This window comes from Furipterus horrens, unplaced genomic scaffold, assembly GCF_987537825.1.
Source record: "Furipterus horrens unplaced genomic scaffold, mFurHor1.1.pri manual_scaffold_4, whole genome shotgun sequence".
Classification (NCBI taxonomy): Eukaryota; Metazoa; Chordata; class Mammalia; order Chiroptera; family Furipteridae; genus Furipterus; species Furipterus horrens.
In genome coordinates, this window is record NW_028327174.1 from 16,058,229 (window position 1) to 16,064,228 (window position 6,000).

The window sequence follows — 6,000 nt, forward strand, 5'->3', positions numbered from 1 at the left end:
TAAGGGTCAACATCTTGTCGAGGGTAGATTCATGAAAGGACAGCCTGGTGAACTGCATAGCAGCTTTAGTTGTCACCATATTCCAGGTCCCTGAGGGTTCACTTGGTAATGACCTCCCACCAGCTCAGGCACCAAGGCTGTCTGCACACCCTTCATGCCCTGCACTGGGTGACCCTTGTGCACATCCTGTCGGCCTAGCTTTACCGCAGCTGCTGCTACAGCACCAGCAGCCAGAGTCCGTCACCTCAGGTGCACTGTGTCTTGTTCTGCTCTGGGGCTACTCTCACTCCACTTCTTTGGGCACATGAAGATATATACTTTGAGTTTCACACATGCAAACAGGCAAATGCAAGACAGTTGGCATCTCCCGGGGCAGCTGAACCACTGAAGGCTGTGAGCTAGTGGAGAAATGTTTCTCTCTTCTGGCTGTTGGGCCAATGATTCCAACAGGGTGACCAGCTCATCCTAGTTTTCCCTTGACTCCTCTGGTTTTTGCACTGAGACTGCCATGTTGCCGGAATTCCCTGATTCTGAAAGGCATTCTGTGAGATTCCTCATGGGGTTCCAGTGGGGTAAGTCCCAGTTGCCCAGAGTCTGATAACACGCCTATATTGTCTTTCCCTGCTTCCTTGGGTTATGTCTCAAAATAAACTATCTCTGTGCAAGCCCGTCTCAGGTTCTGTTTTCTGTGGGGAATCTAGGTGATCTCTGAATTGGGCAGCCCTGAGCTTCCCTGTACAGTGAAGAGTGTTTATAGCTTCAGAAAACTGGAAAAGGCAGAGGCAGAGGAAATGAGTCAGGGCCCCAAGCAGCCAAATTATCACTTTCCTGATGTTGTTACAACATTAATCTGGAAGATATATTAATGTTCAAAGATATCATCATGAAATGTTTATTGTAAGGTTGAATTGCTTAAACAGCAAGGTGTTAGAAAGGATTACAGATAGTCAGAAGACTTAAGTTGTAGTCCCACTTCTAGTATTTAAAATCCTCTATGACCTTTGTCATTTTTCTTTTCCTTGGACCTCAGTTGCCTATTTGTAAAATGAGGTTTGAGTTGTCCTATCGTTGGCTGTTGTAGTTGCTTATGGGGTAGGGGGCACAGATGGCAGAAGCTTGAAGGGGGTCAGTGAGTTTGGCAACTAGGAAGGGAAAGGGGCTGAGGGTTCACATCTGCATCAGCAGTTGAGTACATGTTGCAGAAAGATTTTGTAATGGGTCATGGTGGGTCATGAAAAACTAACTCATTTACCTAACATTCTTGAGACTTAACAATTAATCTCAAGTCCTCTTTCCATAGTGCTAACTAAACAAGATTTCAGGGCCAAGAGTACTTGCCTCTGAGTTTTAAGAAAGATCTTCATAACTGAAAGACTTGAGGTAGTGAACATCTAGCTAATGGTGTGCCGGAGAAGCACGTACCTGCTTGTAAGAGCTTGATTGCTAAATATTCAGGAGTTTTGTGAGCCAGACAACCAATGGAATCTTGAAACCCATATCTTATCAATATAGAAGTATCAACATCATAGAGATTGGCAAATGCTACAAAATGGGGCTCCCTCCCCCTGACCCCCACTTTGGTTTACCAACACATCACTGCTTTCAGCTTTGAATACTGGTATCTTCTTATCCAGGACTGTGGCTAAATTAAATGTGTGTCTTAAAAACTTTTTTTTCTTCCCTACTTTTTGGTTTGTAGCTATGAACAGCAGAGTCATTAAAACCTGTCTTTCTCCCTCGACAGCGGCTTTCCTTACAGATTCTATGAATCTCAAAGATACAAATTCCTGCAGAGGTATTAGCAGGACTCTACATGCCCAAGCCCTGCGGGTTCTGACAGGGGCTGGGTCCTGTCAGGGAACACTCAGAACCACATCAAGGTGTCACGCTGCTCTTTTAAGGAAATTTGTCCTCGTGAATTGCCTATTTTGAGGGCTATAAGCAATTCTTTAAGCATTTGGGGAGCCTGGTTAGAATCCTTGCTCTGCCATTTGGTAACTCTGGCTGGGCAAGTTTCTTAACCTAGTTGAACTTCCTTATGTGTAGAATGGATAATACTACTTGAGAAGGCATATGCATTTACCATGAAGCTAAGGACTTGTAGCATCAGGACACCTCGCTTCTATGGGCTTCTCAATGGGGGGCCTTAGGCATAGTGCATGTTTAATTTTGTAACTAAAATACCCCTGCCCCCACCGAAAGTATATAATCTTCAGAGACTCACACGATTTGGATCAGCTCCTGCTTGTGGGAATGAATCACACAGCATGTATAGAACACTTAGCCCAAGGTCTTGTCCGTTCTAAGAGCTTCATAAATAGTCCTGTTGTAAATGCAGGTACTTTCCCTCCATCACCACCCATTCCACATAGTTTTTCTTCACTCCCTAAATGTCAGAACTTATCCACGTTTCATTCAGAGTTTGGTTCCCTTCCACCTAAAACACTGACTCCTTGACAATAAGTCACCACTTGCCACTTTGCCAAACTTATTCCTTAAGGTACAACATGCAGTGCCCTACTATGTCCACTTTAACGATGGGAAAACAATGTTTAACAATTATGTTATTCACAGAAGTGATGTGACGGCAGGGAGAGATCATAAATAACTTGCCCAAAGCTCCTTGCTGTGATAAAATCTGTCATGTTAATGCTTGAAAAAACAGCCAACAGGACAAGAAAACAAAGGACAATTGAGTCAATGCTGTGATGTTTTGCCAGTTGTTAAAATAAGAGGCCAATTGTTAGCTGATCATAATGTAGAGATGCTTCCCGTAGGAGCATGTGTATTTCAGACTTATCAAAGGGCTCTAAGTCACTCTAATAATGGGCTTTCACCTCAAACAGAAAGAGTGTAAGCCACATTTAGTCTTGAAAGACGCAGCACTTTGCACTGAAGTTGTAACAACAATCTTTGTTCAGAGTGAGGGAACCTGACTCAGTACTGCTTCCCTGAGCTATAAGAAAGGAACTTGGCTCAGGTGCCATGTAGGTGCAGCCATTACTGATGGCCTGCTTACTGTATACAGGCAGCATGAATGGCGATGAGTAAAACCAGGTCTCTGGCACCTTCTATTATGCCATGTTAGAAGCTGCCCGGTCAGGTGGAGAGAGTGGCCATTGAGAGCAGATGAATCTGCTTTAATCCTGGCTCTGCTTTGTTCTGGGTCTGTGATGTAAACTCCTTGAACCTCAAGTTTCTTCATCTTTAAAATGAAAATAATATCACTAACCTTGCAGGATTGCTGAAACATAGCAAGTACTTAATAAATGTTCATTTTCTCACCCCTTTCAGAAAGCATAAACTCAAAGTGCAATTTTGGTATTCTTGGGAACTGTTTATGTAGCTTTTTTGAATCTTGTGTTATTTTAGCAGTTGAAACACTTTACTACAAAATTGTCTTATTAGAAAAGCATATCTTTTACTAGCACAAGAATTAAAATATTTGATAAGCAAAAAGAAAAAAATACATAATTTCAATATATAGTTAACTTCTGTTAACAACCTTGAGTGTATCCTTCCAGAACATTTTTATGCCTATAAATGTTTATCAAAATATAATCATATAATACATATTATTTCATAACCTGCTTTTAAAAAATACAATAGATTGTTATTACGGGGAACCCTTGGGAAAATCTTTCATGACAAGGCCAGGTAATAAATTTTTCTTGCCATGAGAAGCAGTTGAGATTAACACACTGTGACAACTGTCTATTGTTGTGAAGTAAGTTATACCAAAATTTTGGGGCCCCTTTCCCAAAGAAAGGTCACTTAGCTACTATAAGAAAAGGAAAAGCAAGTAACATCAACAAATCCCCTTCTTTTAGTTCTTTTGTTTAGAAATCATGCTTGTTTTCTGTAACAGTTGTATCGAAAAATAGAAAGAAACATATCCCTTTGGAGTCAAACAAAGCAAAAAGAGATTTGTGATTGGATGTTGTCTTAGTTTGGGCTATTATAACAAAATACCATAGACTGGTTAGCGTAAACAAACAGACACTTATTTTCTCACAGTTCTGGAAAGATGGAAGTCCAAGATCAGGGTGCCAACAGATTTAGTTCCTGGTGAGAACTCTATTCCTGGTTTGCAGATGGCTGCCTTCCAGCTGAGTCCTTATGTGGTGGAGAGGGAGAGCTCTGTTCTCTCCCTCTTGTAAGGACATCAATCCCATCATTGGGGCTCCACATCCATGACCTCACCTAAACCTAATTACCTGTAAAAGCCCAACTCCTGATAACATCACAGTGGGGTTTAGGGATTCACCATGTGAATTTTGGAAGGGAACACGAACGCTCAGATTATAACAGGTGTTGTTATAGGTTCATAACTTCTGCCCTAGAGGAGATAACAAAAGGGAGCAATATACCTCTAATAGCCCTCTATGGTCCATCTTGTTAGGAAAAAAAAAAAGAAAAAACTGCATCAACTCAGGTAACAAGGCTACTGTGCAGATGGTTGAGGACTGTCACCCCTGGTTGAGAGATGGAAGCAGTACAGCTATGTCTGTGTATCACTTAGTGAAGCATGTCATAGGGAACCAAGGTGGAGCAGTGTCTATTGGTCCATGCTATTTCTTATATCTTCAGTAACCATTTAATTGAAAGAAACAACAATCAAAATGAAGTCTTGAGTAGAGAGGGGCTAAATTCCTAATATGGGCAAGTGTTACACTAATCCTGACTTATCTTTATGCAACAATACAGATAATATTGGCATAGTATGCAGTTGTACAGATTGCTTATAAAGTTTTCAAATGGAGACAGTGATTAAGAGAGTGATCCAACTATTTATAAAAAGCCTACACTCCAGGGATTGCCTGTTTTTATCATCCCATAAGTATTGTTTGAGCTCTTGCTGTGTTCAGGCACTCTTCTGTATGCTGGGGATACTGTAGCAAACAAGGCAGGCCAGGTTTCTCTTCCGATGCAACTTACATCCTACTATTTGCTGACACAAGATATGGTCATTTATAAACTTATTGCTGATGACTCTATGATGTCTACTTAGTGGCACATCAGAAGCAAGGTGAAGGAAGCCACAACATAAACAAGGACTGCCTTTCTGAAATGTCGATTTCACTTGAGAAATTAAGGGGGAAAGAAAATCACTTTTTAAAATTAAAACAAATATTAAACATTATATGGAACTGAAGCCTAAGTTGTAGCATCTATTCACAGCTTCATCCCTGGATCCCACAAGGAGGTGAGCTGGCCTTCCTCTGCATGTTAAGGTCATTTTGGTGGAATTGTTTTAGAAGAATTACTCTTGAGTTTATGTCTCCTTTGTAGAGTTGTTGGGAGAATTAGATGATGTCAACCATGTAAAATACCCAACCCTGGACTGGCACTTAGAAAATTCTCCATGTTAGTTTTCTGTCCTGCCCTCATTCCTCACAGCTGTGGTGTGAAAAATCCAGGGGCTTTGGAGTCCACAGCAGGGTTTGAACACAGACTTATCATTTATTTGGGGGGACATCTCTGAGTCTTATTTTAAGTATTAGGATGTCTCTTCCTGGAGGAGGAGAGAAGTAGAAAGAGAGAGAGAGCAAGTCTATGCTAAGGAGGAAAAATTTAGAATGAGTACATACCAGAACATCCGAGTGATATTGTGAGAAGAGGCCAAGGTGAGAAGGAGACTGGTTTGTCTTATGAATGTTTTTCTCTCAGGTGGGGAACAAGAGGGCTGTTTTCTCCATCCCTTTCACCTAAGTACAGGACCTGAAGCCCCTTCTCTCCCAAGGGGAAGCTGGATGGCCTCAATTTCCTAGTTAAGTGTGTCATATGCTGGAAAGCATAAGTGAGGCCTTGGGGTAGGACAGAGGGGCAAGAAGACTGACAAGATCTTGAGACAAAGAGGAAAGAAGGTGCCCAGAGGAAAGGAATTCCCTGGTGCCCCCATTGTTAAGGATGTGGGATGAATTGATCGATGGCTCAAGGGAAAATCCCAGTGCATGTTTGGTGGAGGAACCTTCTTCTCCACAGTGTCCAGGTAAAGGA